This window comes from Oncorhynchus gorbuscha, linkage group LG18, assembly GCF_021184085.1.
Source record: "Oncorhynchus gorbuscha isolate QuinsamMale2020 ecotype Even-year linkage group LG18, OgorEven_v1.0, whole genome shotgun sequence".
Lineage (NCBI taxonomy): Eukaryota > Metazoa > Chordata > Actinopteri > Salmoniformes > Salmonidae > Oncorhynchus > Oncorhynchus gorbuscha.
Genome location: NC_060190.1, coordinates 55000694 through 55018839, shown reverse-complemented (window position 1 = coordinate 55018839; position 18146 = coordinate 55000694).

Genomic DNA, 18146 nt, shown 5'->3' with positions numbered 1-18146 from the left:
CACTTCAGATCCCCAGCTGCATGGGTGCCCCCAGAGTTGACTCACTGTGCTTTCTATAATAATAATAATAATAATAATAATAATAATAATATATGCCATTTAGCAGACGCTTTTATCCAAAGCGACTTACAGTCATGTGTGCATACATTCTACGTATGGGTGGTCCCGGGGATCGAACCCACTACCCTGGCGTTACAAGCGCCATGCTCTACCAACTGAGCTACAGAAGGACCACTTTCTCTACCCCAACTTCCCAATCCCTGTGACTATACCCTCCCGCATACTTCTCACATCTTGGGATCACCCTCCTACACACTGCTGCAACATGTACCATCACTCATTCATATATCCTTATGTACATATTCCTTATCCCCTTACACTGTGTATAAGACAGTAGTTTTGGAATTGTTAGTTAGATTACTTGTTGGTTATCACTGCATTGTCGGAACTAGAAGCACAAGCATTTCGCTACATTCGCATTAACATCTGCTAACCATGTGTATGTGACAAATAAAAATTGATTTGATTTGATTTGTCCGAATCCTTCGCAACTAAAGCACCGCAACAGGTTCGGAACAAAGGCCTTCACAGAATAGCTGATGTAACCCAACCTGAAACTGTATCAAAGTTCAACAATACAGACAAGGTACACTATTTCCACCGTGTCCGTGTCACAAACACGATCATCTGATCCACCTCTACACTCAACGTCACCCCATTTATTACTCCAGAGACTGTCCCTAAAGTAAAGAATCCCACATAAGCTTTGGGACCTTTATTCTTCCGAAATAGAGGTCCAGAAAAGTCGGGTCCGCAGCCACTCCATATTGAAATTTCATGCAGTCTGACGGTGCTGTAAAATAGCTATACAAATCCGATTGGTCAGATTTTTGCAACTAATTGACCAATTACATCATGCTTTGTGTTGCATTAGCATTGTGATTGGTCCCAAACCAATAGGAGGCCATTTTTAAATGTAATAATCCCTAATTACTTTCTCTTTCTGTAAAACTCCCAGGGCCGAAGTAGTCTGGTTTTCAAACAAGAAGCATTTTTATCGTTCCACTCTCCCCCGATCCTGAAAGTTCCTGAAATTCCTTTTCACTTTAGTCCACAGATCTTGGCCTATCGGTGCTGGTGAGCAATCTGTATTATGTAGCCAATATTTTGGGGAATTATGTAGAATTAGCATGCAGTATTCCCTGAAAATGATCAATTATTTTCTTGTATCAAGGGAAGCAATATACAGTCGTGGCCAAAAGTTTTGAGAATGACACAAATATTAATTTTCACAGTCTGCTGCCTCATTTTGTATGATGGCAATATGCATATACTCCAGAATGTTATGAAGAGTGATCAGATGAATTGAAATTAATTGCAAAGTCCCTCTTTGCCATGCAAATGAACTGAATCCCCAAAAAACATTTCCACTGCATTTCAGCCCTGCCACAAAAGGACCAGCTGACATCATGTCAGTGATTCTCTTGTTAACACAGGTGTGAGTGTTGACGAGGACAAGGCTGGAGATCATTCCGTCATGCTGATTGAGTTCGAATAACAAACTAGAAGCTTCAAAAGGAGGGTGGTGCTTGGAATCATTGTTCTTCCTCTGTCATCCATGGTTACCTACAAGAAAACATGTGCCGTCATCATTGCTTTGCACAAAAAGGGCTTCAAAGGCAAGGATATTGCTGCCAGTAAGATTGCACCTAAATCAACCATTTATCGGATCATCAAGAACTTCAAGGAGAGCGGTTCAATTGTTGTGAAGAAGGCTTCAGTGCGCCCAAGAAAGTCCAGCAAGAGCCAGAACCGTCTCCTAAAGTTGATTCAGCTCCGGGATCGGGGCACCACCAGTACAGAGCTTGCTCAGGAATGGCAGCAGCAGGTGTGAGTGCATCTGCACGCACAGTGAGGCAAAGACTTTTGGAGGATGGCCTGGTGTCAAGAAGGGCAGCAAAGAAGCCACTTCTCTCGAGGAAAAACATCAGGGATAGACTGATATTCTGCAAAAGGTACAGTGATTGGACTGCTGAGGACTAAGGTAGTCATTTTCTCTGATGAATCCCCTTTCCGATTGTTTGGGGCATCAGGATAAAAACTTGTCTGGAGAAGACAAGTTGAGCGCTACCATCAGTCCTGTGTCACGCCAACAGTAAAGCATCCTGAGACCATTCATGTGTGGGGTTGCTTCTCAGCCAAGGGAGTGGGCTCACTCACAATTTTGCCTAAGAACACAGCCATGAATAAAGAATGGTACCAACACATCCTCCGAGAGCAACTTCTCCCAACCATCCAGGAACAGTGTGGTGATGAACAATGCCTTTTCCAGCATGATGGGACACCTTGACATAAGGCAAAAGTAATAACTTAGTGGATCGGGAAACAAAACATCGATATTTTGGGTCCATGGCCAGGAAACTCCCCAGACCTTAATCCCATTGAGAACTTTTGGTCAATCCTCAAGAGGCAGGTGGACAAACAAAAACCCACAAATTCCGACAAACTCCAAGCATTGATTATGCAAGAATGGGCTGCCATCAGTCAGGATGTGGCCCAGAAGTTAATTGGCAGCATGCCAGGGCATATTGCAGAGGTCTTGAAAGAAAAAGGGTCAACACCGCAAATATTGACTCTTTGCATCAACTTCATGTAATTGTCAATAAAAGCCTTTGACACTTATGAAATGTTTGTAATTATACCTCAGTATTACATAGTAACAACAGACAAAAATATCTAAAGATACTGAAGCAGCAAACTTTGTGAAAATTTATATTTGTGTCATTCTCAAAACTTTTGGTCACAACTGTACTGTACATAGAACAGCAGCAGTTTTTCTTTAAGTATTACTGATGGTGGGACATCCTTGACTGTCAATCTAATGGACACAGGGACCCATTAAGGACCCATGATGCATTTTCTTCATAATGTCATAGGGATTGGAACATCACTGCCCTGAAATGGACATCATTTTTATTTACATTTACATATGTCGAGCATGTGCTGTTGTCCGTGTGTCATCTGGAATCTAATGGGTTCTTTATGATTATTCAATTGTGCCATGAAGTGGAGCACTGCCCGAAGGGGATGAAGTGGAGTGGGGTAGAATATTTGTGACTGAAGATCTATGGGCTGGTTTCCCAGACACAAATAGATTAAGCCTAGAACTGGACTAAAAAGTGATTTCAATGGAGAATTTCCATTGAGAATGATTTTTAATCCAGGACTAGGCCTAATCTTGGTCTGGGAAACTTGTCCTAAAAGATAGAGGCCCAACCATAAGTCTATGGGCCCAACAGTATGATAGAGTTGCCCTTGATGTACAAAGGTATCAAAGCTGAACACAAAGAAAGGACTTCTTAAAATCAAAAAGGATTGCAAGTGCAATTGAAAATGACTACTGAAGAATACCAGGACTCAAAAAGACACTGAAATCTTTTAATATCTTCCAATTGTTCATGGCTATTATGAATCCAGATATGGATGATAGTGAGAAAGCACAGCCATCCTTTGATGTTGCTATTACTATCCGTTAGTTCACACTCTCCTCTTCTATATTCCTGTCATGCAATTGGACACATTTCTATGCAGAATATTAAAGCTCAGAACATGCAGGGGAAGCACTCTGTTAGATATCCTCTCCAGACTCAGACCCGTATCCCCCTCTTCTCTTCAGGTCATGAACAAAAAGGGTGTGAATGAGAAAGAGAGAAGACTCTGGATCACTGCTCATACAAGAAGACTAATGACTTCAGGTTAGTGAATGACTCGTCCCACCCAGCTTTGCCCACTAATGTTGACACGGTGTTAGTCAAGTCCCCCCTGTGTCTGTGATGCATCTTCTCGCTCCAATATGTAGTCGATACCTTCCTCACAGTTTCACACTCAGTCTGAATCAAATTGACCATTACCATTATCTACATGTACATACTACCTCAATCAGCCTGACTAACCGGTGTCTGTATGTAGCCTCGCTACTGTTATTTTTCACTCTATTTTTACTGTTGTTGTTTTTTTTTACCATACCTGTTGTTCACCTAAGACCTTTTTTGCACTATTGGTTTGAGCCTGTAAGTAAGCATTTCACTGTAAGGTTTTATTCCTGTTGTATTCGGCGCATGTGACAAATAAACTTTGATTTGATTTGACCAAGAAGACTGGCATGTTATAGAGATTGAGAGTGTTCTAGAGACCTCTTTCATGCACCAGGTAGACAGAGGGAATGAATGATAATAGTATTGATTATGGGGAGAAGAGGGAGTGAGCTGTCTACCAGTGCCAGGCATGGGTGGCCAAAGCCTTGGTAGAGTTACCCTCCAACCCCCTCCCACAACCCTCTCCCTGCCTCTCTCCCTCCTTCTCAAGCCCTCCCTCAACATCCCTGCTGCTAGCAACAGTACTCTGTAATTTAATCCATTTAGGCATGGCTCGGGATCAATACCCATGTTCCTGGGCCTTGGGGATGGCCTCTTGATTTGCCGTTCTCTCACGGTGGCAGGATTAACAGCCAATGAGCTGGCGGCATCTGTCTTCTCTGAGCCAGCAGGGCTACACAGATGTTGCATACCAGAGCATGAGAGGAGAACACAGAGCTTACATCAGACGCTCATGTACTCTGTGTTGTGTGACCTCTCGTGTGTGTTACTGGATTAAACAAACATGGGCGTGCGGTGAAGTAGTCTGGAGTTGGTTTAAAATGGGTTTATAATCACATGTTTGAATGCCACATACTAGCACCCTCATTCCTTCAGAATCAGAATCAGAATGCTTAAACCGTGTCTGATCACCAAATGGAAAATGATCAATGCCACCCAAAAGTTTTTTATTTATTTAAAAAGCCCATTGAGACACATATTCTCTTTTTCAAGGGAAACCTGCCCAAGAAAGCAACAGCAATCAATACAGCATTAGGAATGTGAAACCATACAATCAGCAAAACAATATGATCCAACCTACAGGAAACATTTATATTCCTCTTGAACAGTGTTTTGAACAGTGGCCAGTGCAACGTTATAAGGAACAGTGATTCTCCTACACCTTCTTCTCTGCCTTGTGCATCTCCATGTATTATAGATGTGCTCATTAAACATTCAGAGTCAACATTTGCATGAAAAGTGTTTTCTACTTCACAACCCTGTGAAAAGTCAAAGGGACAGGTAAACAGTTTGCTTTTATAGCTCTAGTATTTAACTACTGAATGTCTCCAAAGAGGTAGGTATAAATGGGTTGTGCCTTATAGGTCAGCTATTATCTAACCATTGTTGTGGTTGGTGTGGATGTGGAGGGGATTTTTTTGCCGATATATTATGTTGTTGTAAACGCGGTAAAAAATAATTTGTTGTTATGTTGATATGCTTTGTATTTTTCGAATCAAATCAGTAATCCTTAACAGTATAGTGTGTGAGGATTTTTGATTGATATAAACAGCCAATGGGCATCTGAAAGGCAAATGTATTGTAGAGTAATTGACTTCTCATACAACTGTAAGTGCTTTGTAGGTGTTTTGCTGTCCCCAATTCAAAATTGTCAGTGTAATTTTGGAACAATAAAACTGAATTATATTTTCATATAAACTCATGTCATATGGAGGGACCTGAATTTTTTATCAACGTCCTTTTCACATCGTGCCATTTGTTTTTAGTACTCTTTGTTTCCAAGTGGCTATGACAAGTTCCATCCTGTAAGTGAATCTCTGCCTTGCAAAATGTCCAGCCTGTGCCATCACGCAGATACTTCCTTTTCACTCATCAAATTCCTACCAGCAAATTAATTTAGGAAATGGCAGTTTTCAAGTTCTCACCCCTGTCCTTCCTCTCCCGTGCGCTCTACCCCTGTCCTTCCTCTCCCGTGCTCTCTACCCCTGTCCTTCCTCTCCCGTGCTGTCTACCCCTGTCCTTCCTCTCCCGTGCTCTCTACCCCTGTCCTTCCTCTCCCGTGTTCTCTACCCCTGTCCTTCTGTCCTTCCTCTTCCGTGCTCTCTATCCCTGTCCGTCCTCTCCCGTGCTCTCTACCCCTGTCCTTCCTCTCCCGTGCTCTCTACCCCTGTCCTTCCTCTCCCGTGCTCTCTACCCCTGTCCTTCCTCTCCCGTGCTCTCTACCCCTGTCCTTCCTCTCCCGTGCTCTCTACCCCTGTCCTTCCTCTCCCGTGCTCTCTACCCCTGTCCTTCCTCTCCCGTGTTCTCTACCCCTGTCCTTCCTCTTCCGTGCTCTCTACCCCTGTCCTTCCTCTCCCGTGCTCTCTATCCCTGTCCTTCCTCTCCCGTGCTCTCTACCCCTGTCCTTCCTCTCCCGTGCTCTCTACCCCTGTCCTTCCTCTCCCGTGCTCTCTACCCCTGTCCTTCATCTCCCGTGCTCTCTACCCCTGTCCTTCCTCTCCAGTGCTCTCTACCCCTGTCCTTCCTCTCCCGTGCTCTCTACCCCTGTCCTTCCTCCTTCCTCCCCGTGCTCTCTACCCCTGTCCTTCCTCTCCCGTGCTCTCTACCCCTGTCCTTCCTCTCCCGTGCTCTCTACCCCTGTCCTTCCTCTCCCGTGCTCTCTACCCTGTCCTTCCTCTCCCGTGCTCTCTACCCCCTGTCCTTCCTCTCCTCTCCCGTGCTCTCTACCCCTGTCCTTCCTCTCCCGTGCTCTCCACCCCTGTCCTTCCTCTCCCGTGCTCTCTACCCCTGTCCTTCCTCCCCTGTGCTCTCTACCCCTGTCCTTCCTCTCCCGTGCTCTCTACCCCTGTCCTTCCTCTCCCGTGCTCTCTACCCCTGTCCTTCCTCTCCCGTGCTCTCTACCCCTGTCCTTCCTCTCCCGTGCTCTCTACGCCTGTCCTTCCTCTCCCGTGCTCTCTACCCCTATCCTTCCTCTCCCGTGCTCTCTACCCCTGTCCTTCCTCTCCCGTGCTCTCTACTCTGTCCTTCCTCTCCCGTGCTCTCTACCCCATCTATTTGAACCATTCTTTCTTTTTGAACTTGGGCTGTATTTAAAAACTTTTTCTGACTTCACATTTGGGTTTTCCTCAGGGGAAATGCAATGAAATTGCCACAACGACAAGCACACAATCCAATTGAAGTACACACATGCACCGTTATATAGCCTAGCCCACAGTGCCTGGGACTGGGGGCGACAAGTAGCCAGAAGGTTGCAAGATCAAATCCCTGAGCTGAAAAGGTACAAATCTGTCATTCTGCCCCTGAACAAGGCAGTTAATCCACTGTTCCTAGCCATCATTGAAAATGCAGTGCCTTAAACTGACTGCCCCACTCAGGAGGACTTCACATCATCTCTTGATGGTACCGTTTTCATTATGATGGTTGTCAGTGGTTAAGAAATTACAACCCTTTGTCATATTACCATTGACCACATCAAAAGACAAGAAAAACACACTATCGTTGACACAGTTATTGCCTGAGTTTCCCTGTCCATTAGATGACTGATTCTTATTCTAAGTTAAGCGACATTTATCATCTGTTCTGCAGTGCATATACATTTCTTACTCTCTGTCAATCAATACCCATCTGGAGTGAAATTGAAAACTCATCATCTGTAACTATCTCCCTCTGAACATAGGAATAATTGTGTTTAATAGCAGCGATTTTCTCACCGAAATGTGTGAAACTACTTTTATAGAGCTCCGCAAGAGAGAGGATGTCACACCAGTGTCTGTATCATTTCATTGATTTCCTTCCTTCCTTTTGACAGAAGCTTTGAGACAGATATTGATGAGGAGCCTTGGACAGACAGGTCCTTTATGAATGAACACTCATGCCCAAACCTTGAACTTTTCTAAATTGTTCAGTAATCGTTTTTTATAAAAGAGCTATCTAATCAATGATGATTATGGATTATAATATATAATTGATACATAAATGCCTGGACTATTTTCATTTTGATGAATGTCTTATACAATGGGTTGAAGTTATGTAAAATAGTAAATAATCTACTTATCAGAAAGTATTGAACTGTCAAGAGGAGTTAAACCAGGTTGTCCACCTATTCCATATATATATTTGTTATGGCCATTGGAAAATAGCTATTAAAATCCGATCTAACAATAATATCAAGGGGTTAGAAATCCAGTGCTTAAAAACAAAAGTGTCAATGTATGTCAATGTATGTCAATGTACGTCAATGTACGTCAATGTACGTCAATGTACGTCAATGTAATATATAATAATAATAATAATAATATAATAATATAATAATATATGCCATTTAGCAGACGCTTTTATCCAAAGCGACTTACAGTCATGTGTGCATACATTCTACGTATGGGTGGTCCCGGGGATCGTACCCACTACCCTGGCGTTATAAGCACCATGCTCTACCAACTGAGCTACAGAAGGACCAATGTATGTCAATGTACGTCAATGTACGTCAATGTATGTCAATGTATGTCAATGTATGTCAATGTATGCCAATGTATGCCAATGTATATCAATGTATGCCAATGTATATCAATGTATGCCAATGTATGCCAATGTATATCAATGTATGCCAATGTATATCAATGTATGCCAATGTATATCAATGTATGCCAATGTATGCCAATGTATATCAATGTATGCCAATGTATATCAATGTATGCCAATGTATATCAATGTATGCCAATGTATATCAATGTATGCCAATGTATGTCAATGTATGCCAATGTATATCAATGTATGCCAATGTATGCCAATGTATATCAATGTATGCCAATGTATGTCAATGTATGCCAATGTATATCAATGTATGCCAATGTATGCCAATGTATATCAATGTATGCCAATGTATGTCAATGTATGCCAATGTATGTCAATGTATGCCAATGTATATCAATGTATGCCAATGTATGCCAATGTATATCAATGTATGCCAATGTATATCAATGTATGCCAATGTATATCAATGTATGCCAATGTATGTCAATGTATGCCAATGTATATCAATGTATGCCAATGTATGCCAATGTATATCAATGTATGCCAATGTATATCAATGTATGCCAATGTATGCCAATGTATGTCAATGTATGCCAATGTATGCCAATGTATATCAATGTATGCCAATGTATGCCAATGTATATCAATGTATGCCAATGTATGTCATTGTATATCAATGTATGCCAATGTATGTCATTGTATGCCAATGTATGTCAATGTATGCCAATGATTCTAGTTCTCTTAAATCCACAATCTGGACCCCTGGACAAGTGTATTGTATTACATGTTGGATCGTTAAATTACACAACATTTACATTACCCTGTAGTTTACCAATAAAATGGTTTGATGATGAAGTATGCATACCTGGTATTCATATCCCTAAAGAAATAAATGAACTCACTGTTATGCAGGTGAATGAGGACCCAAAAGCGACTTGGCGAAAACAGAGTCTTTATTCCAGTAAAGGAAATAGGCAATACTCCTAGACAAATCGGAGCAGGAAACAAAACATAAAAAACTAATTCCACTCGTAGTGACGAGGACAGACTGGAGACTCGACCGTAAACTGTAGGTTGCCTCGGGAAGGCACCGACCGTAAGCAGACTCAGACACCTGCTCACACGCAGCATCTGAGGGAAACAAGACACGACAGGGCGAGACAAAGACACAGCACGGCGAACAATATACAAGGATCCGACAGGACAGAAACGGAAAACAAGGGGAGAAATAGGGACTCTAATCAGAGGACAAGATAGGGAACAGGTGTGGAAAGACTAAATGAGTGAGTAGGAGAATGAGGAACAGCTGGGAGCAGGAACGGAACGATAGAGAGAGGAGAGAGAGGGAGGGAGAGAGAGAGGGATAGAAAAAAGGGAACGAACCTAATAAGACCAGCAGGGGGAAACGAACAGAAGGGAAAGCATAATGACAAGACAATATAAGACAAAACATGACACTCACAACAACAAACTTGAATACAAAGTTAGCAAAAATAGACAAGATCTTGCCATGGAGAGGTACAAATCTGTCTATTTATGATAAAATTACACCGATGGATTATTTAGTCATATCACCGTTTACATATTTATTAAAGTTGCTACCTACTTCAGAAAACGTGTTTTTATAATTATATGAGCAAAAAATGTTTTACTTTATTTGGAACGGTAAGCCAGACAAAATTAAACTTGCTAATTTATATAACTAATACAAGTTTGAGGGGCAAAAGCATAAAACCTCTCACTAAAAGCTTCAGTCATACAAAAGCTGTACGTAAACCCAAACTGATTATCCAGTTGAATAGTAAGAATAGCTCACCCTCTGAAGTTTTTAGTGAGAGGTTTAATGCTTTTGCACCTCAAACTTTTCCTTTATCAAGATTACAACCTCTCATTTTTGTTAATTTAAATTGAAACCTTGTACAAAGTATTGCCTTTTCTAAAAGAAGCAATTCAAAGCTGGTTAGAATTACATTTTCATCCTCCTGAAAAAAAAACAGATCAAATATTACAACAAATGCAGTGTATTCGGAAAGTAGTCAGACCCCTGAACGTTTTCCTCATTTTGTTACGTTACAGCCTTATTCTAAAATGGATTAAATCGTTTTTCCCTCATCAATCTACACACATTACCCCATAATGACAAAGCAAAACCAGTTTTTTGTGCAAATGTATATATAAAAAAATAAGGAAATATCACATTTACATAAGTATTCAGAACATTTACTCAGTACTTTGTTGCAGCACCTTTGGCAGTGATTACAGCCTCAAGTCTTCTTGGGTATGACGCTACAAGCTTGACACACCTGTATTTGGGGAGTTTCTCCCATTTTTCTCTGCAGATCATCTCAAGCTCTGTCAGCTTGCATTGGGAGCGTTGCTGCACAGCTATTTTCAGGTCACTCCAGAGATGTTTGATCGGGGTTCAAGTCCGGGCTCTGGCTGGCCCACTCAAGAACCTTCAGAGACTTGTCAAGTATCCTCTAATGTGTTGTCTTGGATGTGTGCTTAGGGTCATTTTCCTTTTGGAAGGTGATCCTTCACCCCAGTCTGAAGTCCTCAGCACTCTGGAGAGGTTTTTCATCAAGGATCACTCTTCACTTTGCTTAGTTCATCTTTCCCCCGATCCTGACTAGTCTCCTAGTCCCTGCCGTTGTAAAACACCCCCACAGCATGATGCTGCCACTACCATGCTTCATCGTAGGGATGGTGCCAGGTTTCCTCTAGACATGACACTTGGAATTCAGAACAAAACGTTCAATCTTGGTTTCATCAGACCAGGGCATCTTGCTTCTCATGGTCTGAGAGTCCTTTAGGTGTCTTTTGGCAAACTCCAAGCAGGCTGTCATGTTCCTTTTATTGAGGAGTGGCTTTTGTCTGGACACTCTACCATAAAGGCCTGATCGGTGGAATACTGCAGAAGTGGTTGTCCTTCTGTAAGGTTCTCCCATCTCCACAGAGGATCTCTGGAGCTCTGTTAGAGTGACCATCTTGTTCTTGGTCACCTCCCCGACCAAGGCCCTTCTCCCCCAATTGCTCAGTTTGGCCGGGCGCCCAGCTATAGGAAGAGTCTTTGTGGTTTCAAACCTCTTCCATTTAGGGATAATGGAGGCCACTGTGTTCTTTGGGACCTTCAATGCTATATAAATGTTTTGGTACCCTTCCCCAGATCTGTGCCTCAACACAATTCTGTCTCTGAGCTCTACGGACAATTACTTTCACCTCATGGCTTGGTTTTTGCTCTCTGACATGCATTGTCAATGGTGGGACCTTATATAGACAGGTGTGTGCCTTCACAAATCATGTCCAATCAATTGAATTTACCACAGGTGGAGCCCAATCAAGTTGTAGAAACATCTCAAAGATAATCAATGGAAACAGGATGCACCTGAACTCAATTTAGAGTCTCATAGCAATTGGTCTGAATACTTACACTACCATTCAGAAGTTTGGGGTCACTTAGAAATGTCCTTGTTTTTGAAAGAAAAGCACTTTTTTTGTCCATTAAAATGACATCGAATTCATCAAAAATACAGTGTAGACATTGTTAATGTTGTAAATGACTATTGTAGCTGGAAAGAGTTTTGATGGAATATCTACATAGGCGAACAGAGGCCCATTATTAGCAACCATCATTCCTGTGTTCCAATGACACGTTATGTTATCTAATCCACGTTTATCATTTTAAAAGGCTAATTGATCATTAGAAAACCCGTTTGCAGTTATGTTAGCACAGCTGAAAACTGTTGTCCTGATTAAATAAGCAATAAAACTGGCCTTCTTTAGACTAGTTGCATATCTGGAGCGTCAGCATTTGTTGGTTTGATTTCAGGCTCAAAATGGCCAGAAACATAGTACTTTCTTCTGAAAATCGTCAGTCTATTCTTGTTCTGAGATATGAAGGCTATTCCATGCGAGAAATTTCCAAGAAACTGAAGATCTCGTACACCGCTGTGTACTACTCCTTTCAAAGAACAGTGCAAAATGGCCCTAACCAGAATAGAAAGAGGAGTGGGAGGTCCTGGTGCACAACTGAGGAAGAGGACAAGTACATTAGAGTATCTAGTTTGAGAAACAGATGCCTCACAGGTCCTCAACTGGCAGCTTCATTACATAGTACCCGCAAAACACCAGTCTCATCGTATGCTGGGATGCTGGCTTCTAGGCAGAGTTGCAAAGAAAAGGCCACATCACAGACTGGCCAATAAAAATAAAAGATGGTATTAAGATGGTCTGAATCACTGTGTCTCCAGCTCGCCAAGCTACTCACTGGACCCTATGATCACTCGGCTACACATGCCTCTCCATAATGTCAATATGCTATGTATATTGCTATCTTGGTTACTGATGTTTGTCTTATTTCACTGTAGAGCCTCCTCCCTGCTCAATATGCCTTAGCTAGCCCTTTTGTTCCACCCCACACACATGCAGTGACCTCACCTGGCTTAAATGGTGCCTCTAGAGACAAAACCTCTCTCATCGTCACTCAATGCCTAGGTTTACCTCCACAATACTGACATCCTACCATACCATAGTCTGTTCATTATGCCTTGAATCTATTCTTCCCCACCCAGATATCTGCTCCTTTTACTCTCTGTTCCAAATGCACTAGACAACCAGTTCTTATAGCCTTTAGCCATACCCTTATCCTACTCCTCCTCTGTTCCTCTGAAAATGTAGAGGTTAACCCAGGCCCTGCAGCCCCCAGCAATCACTCCCATTCCCCAGTCTCTATCATTTGTTGACATCTGTAACTGTAAAAGGCTTGGTTTCATGCATGTTAACATTAGAAGCCGCCTCTCTAAGTTTGTTTTATTCACTGCTTTAGCACACTCCGCCAACCCGGATGTCCTAGCCGTGTCTGAATCCTGGCTTAGGAAGGCCACCAAAAATCCTGAAATTTCCATCCCCAACTACAACATTTTCCGACAAGACAGAACTGCCAAAGGGGGCGGAGTTGCAATCTACTGCAGAGATAGCCTGCAGAGTTCTGTCAAACTATCCAGGTCTGTGCCCAAACCATTCGAGTTTATTCCTTTAAAAATCCACCTTTCCAGAAACAAGTCTCTCCCTGGACACCATATGTAAATTGATCTCCCCCCATCCATCTTCAAAGTTTGTACTGATAGGTGATCTAAACTGGGACATGCTTAACTTCTTGACGCTACCCATCCCGTTAGCGGGATCATTTTCGTCAGCAACCGCTGAATAGCATAGCGCCACAGTCAAATAATATTACTAAAAAATATTCATATTCATGAAAGTGCAATATTGCAAAACACAGCTTAGCCTTTTGTTAATCCACCTGTCATCTCAGATTTTGAAATTATGCTTTACAGAGAAAGCAATCCAAGCGTTTGTGTAAATTTATCGATAGCATAACAAAACATTATGTACACTAAGCATTAAGCATTAAGCTAGGTCACGAAAATCAGAAAAGCAATCAAATTAATTGTTTACCTTTGATGATCTTTGGATGTTTTCACTCACGAGACTCCCAATTATACAACAAATGTTCCTTTTGTTCCATAAAGATTATTTTTATACCCAAAATACCTCAGTTTGTTTGTCGCGTTATGTTCAGAAATCCACAGGAAAGAGCGGTCACCACAACGCAGACGAAAATTCCCAAAAAAATCCATAATGTCCACAGAAACATGTCAAACGTTTTTTATAATCAATCCTCAGGTTGTTTTTAAAATATATATTAGATAATATATCAACCGGGTGTGTAGGTTTTTCAATAACACCGGGAGAAACAATGGCCGCTTTACTCTGTAGCACAAAACTCATTCTGAGAGCCCCCACCTATCCACTTACACAATGTGATCTTTCAAGCTAATTTTTCAAAATAAAAGCCTGAAACTATGTCTAAAGACTGTTGACACCTTAGGGAAGCCATAGAAAAAGGAATCTGGTTGATATCCCTTTAAATGGAGGATAGGCATGCATAGGAACAGAGAGGTTTCAAAATAAGAGGCACTTCCTGATTGGATTTTCCTCAGGTTTTTGCCTGCAATATCAGTTCTGTTATACTCACAGACAATATTTTTTACAGTTTTGGAAACTTTAGAGTGTTTTCTATCCTAATCTGACAATCATATGCATAATCTAGTTTCTGGGGCTGAGAAATAGGCAGTTTCAAATGGGTATGTTTTTTTTAAGATCAGAGCATGAGCATTTGACAGAACAACAAAGAGAATACTTTTTACTGTTTGCATGATTACTTTTTTTGGTGTTGTTCTTCAACATCTGTGCCAAGGGTAATAAAAATGTGAATATGTTTAATGTCTTACTGGTCATTGTCATCACTGGCTCCTAATTGGAAATCCACAAACATGGAACTGTGCCGAGTGTTGTTTTCACCAAATCAAGCATTAACTTGCACAGGAAACTCTCTTCTTTGCTGGCTCTTACACACACACACACACACACACACACACACACACACACACACACACACACACACACACACACACACACACACACACACACACACACACACACACACACACACACACACACACACACACACACACACACACACACACACACACACACACATACATACATACATACATACATACATACATACATACATACATACATACATACATACATACATACATACATACATACATACATACATACATACATACATACATACATACATACATACATTTTGCAACCAAATTATGGTATGGTGCCATGGTGTGCTTTGATAGTTACTTTAGGAGCTGCTTGCTAACTCTACATCGGCATTTGGCCAGAAGCAATAACTGGTGTATATGATCCCAAGTTGTATAAAAATCTAAGTAGTTAGTGTGACTAAATACTATAATTGCTATGACTCTTATTGTCTACTGGGATAATACAGTATTTAGTGTAGTTTCCAGACATGCCAGTGTGATGGGCCATCTTGCTTTACTGTACCATTTGAATGAAAGACATTGCTTCCAATAAATAATAAATAATATATGCCATTTAGTTTTATCCATTTCATGTGTGCAATTAAATCGAACCCACTACCCTGGCGTGCGCCATGCTCTACCAATGAGCCTACCTGTCCAGGTAAGCCACTTAAAAAGTATCTCTATCAAGTTCTTAAGACTGGAAGGGGAAATAAACCAATAGTCAAGATGTGTATCTACCTTTGCATTGGATGTCATTTCCTCTAGTACTGTATGTCTTTTCCACAGTTCATCTTGTTTGTTTTTGAACATATTCACGTTTTCCAGAGATGACCAAGCCCCTGTTGATTGAGGAAAAACATTGGTGGCATGGTGTTAGGTTGTCATCTCTTGTCTCTCCTCTGGGATGAAAGTACACTAATAGATATTCAGTGCTGGGTTTTCACTCAGCCATGCGTGCTCTCCCTCATATTCCTCTGCTGGGAGGTCAGCTCCACTGTGACAGTTATAAGCCTCTTACAGGACTGCCTTTCCATCTTGAATGAGCTCTCTGAGCTGGTGGATGTCTTTTGTTTTGTATCTGTGAAGACCGCAGACTACCATGATATTTTATGTTTTGTGGATGTCTGAGTTGTTGTAGATTAGGGTAATTTGATATTTTTTACAGGTGGACGATAGACTTACTCTTTTCCTTACACTGTTAAGCCTCTTAGATGTAAAGTCCCTGCATGGTTCTGGTACCGGTTCCGACCAACATTTTCACTTATAAATCGATCTGTGGACACCGTATGCATTTTACAGTTATAAGGAAGGTGAAATCTTATAGTTAGTCATTTTATCATTTGATTATACTATATTTAGAACGCATATACATTATTTAAAGCCTCATTCATACAGTTTTGTTGAATAGGAAATACATCATATAAAATATTTCATATTTTCATATTTGTCTCATATTTGTACTGTGTACTTGAGCTCAAAAGTGACTACACCTCAGCAATTTATAACTATTTTTACCATAAAGTTGAGATTTTAACCTTTCTTGGAGTATACAGAATTACTAGTTATTGTTCATGGCCCTCTCATGATAAATAAATACTTTTGGGGATTACGTAGACTACATTTTCGATTACATTTACTTACATTTAACTGGTATAAATGATTTAACATTATTGCAAATGTGTGTTTCAGTTCAAACAGTAACTGTAAGCCTACATAACTCTCACAGATTGTAATTGAATTACTGTTTCACAGTCCAACATGTCTTTTCAATTGCACCACATTCCGGGCTATAAACGAGAGTGCTGAGATACAGTACATGTGACAGGTTGACTTTGTAAGAGCTTCTAAGTTCTAAGAGGCTGAGAGTCAGTGTCATGGCCCAGGCAAATTCTACAAATCCCTAGTAAGACTTAGCTAATGGAGTTCTCTCGTGATTCTAAAGGATGGACTTCTCATCCTTAGTATACAGGCATAATAACCCTCTAATATACTGCAATGAAATGGGGTTAAAACAATCATCAGGCATAGAGAAAGTGTGGTTTCATTTTATACAAGGTGTCTCTGAGAGGTAGGCCTTAGGCAGTGTTTTTCCTGTTTTCCCCATTTTCACTAGTATGAGTTCGCTTGGTTCTAAGATTTGTATTCGAGCCAAACAGCTTGCTTCACAGAAGGCAATAACATCTATGGCTGATTATCTTTATAACACAAACTTCATAGAATGAATGCAGGTCATCTGGGGCTTGTCGAGATGATGTGAAGCATCAGGTTTGCAAAGATATGTAATGATTTCAAGCAGGAGAGACGTAATGGAACAACAGAGTGTTTCTGGAATCCTGCAGTGTTATGAAAATGTAAATTGAGGGCCTTGGGATACATGGGTGCAAAGTACCTCAGAGACCAAATGCCTAAGAACCCTAAAATCTAAAATGTAGTTGTGAGTCAGAGAGCATACAACATACTGAAACACAGAGAGGTGCTTGTGTTGCGTGTGTTTACTACACTGTGCTGCTGTGTTTGCTGGGTGTGCTTCGCTTGGTTGGTTGGAGGACCGTGTTCATGAGTCATTCTCTCTGCCCTGGAGCTCTGCAGCCAGATGAAGGAGCATACATATTTCCTTCTTCTTTTAGTTTATCTAATATACCATTAAGGCATCATTACATCTCTGTAAACATTTATTCAACGCCCAGAACCTTTCAAAATGAACTAAATAGTTATGAATAATTTGGTTATTTCACCTCAGTTTTTGTCATCATTTCTGAGCAGTGTGCTCTCTCTCTCTCTCTCTCTCTCTCTCTCTCTCTCTCTCTCTCTCTCTCTCTCTCTCTCTCTCTCTCTCTCTCTCTCTCTCTCTCTCTCTCTCTCTCTCTCTCTCTCTCTGTCTCGCTCTCTCTCTCTCTCGCCCTGGCTATGATGTTATCCCTTGTGTCTTGTACATACCAGTACTACCCAAAGGGAAGAGGTGGGCGGGCCAGGGACTTGGCTGACTGAGGACACTACAGGGAAGGAGTACACAGTGCATGACAGCGGGTGCTGCGGAAGGTTAAGGATGCCTTACAAGAGAGCCTTTTGTCAGAATCAACCCCTGATGAATAGACTGCTCAGTATATGAGAGTGTGTGGGATCTGTTCTGCATTCTCGTCAAGCCATCAAGTCTCTTCACCCATTTTAACCATTGAAATGCCTGGCAGTCAACTTCAAATGCCTAATGGAGCAAATATCTTGACCAGAAAATATATTTGAATTCATTCAGGGGCTTATCCAAGACCCAGTGGTACAGCACACAGAGCGTGGTGGAGGAATCCTCGCAGGCAGCCCTCCCTCTGAATAGGCA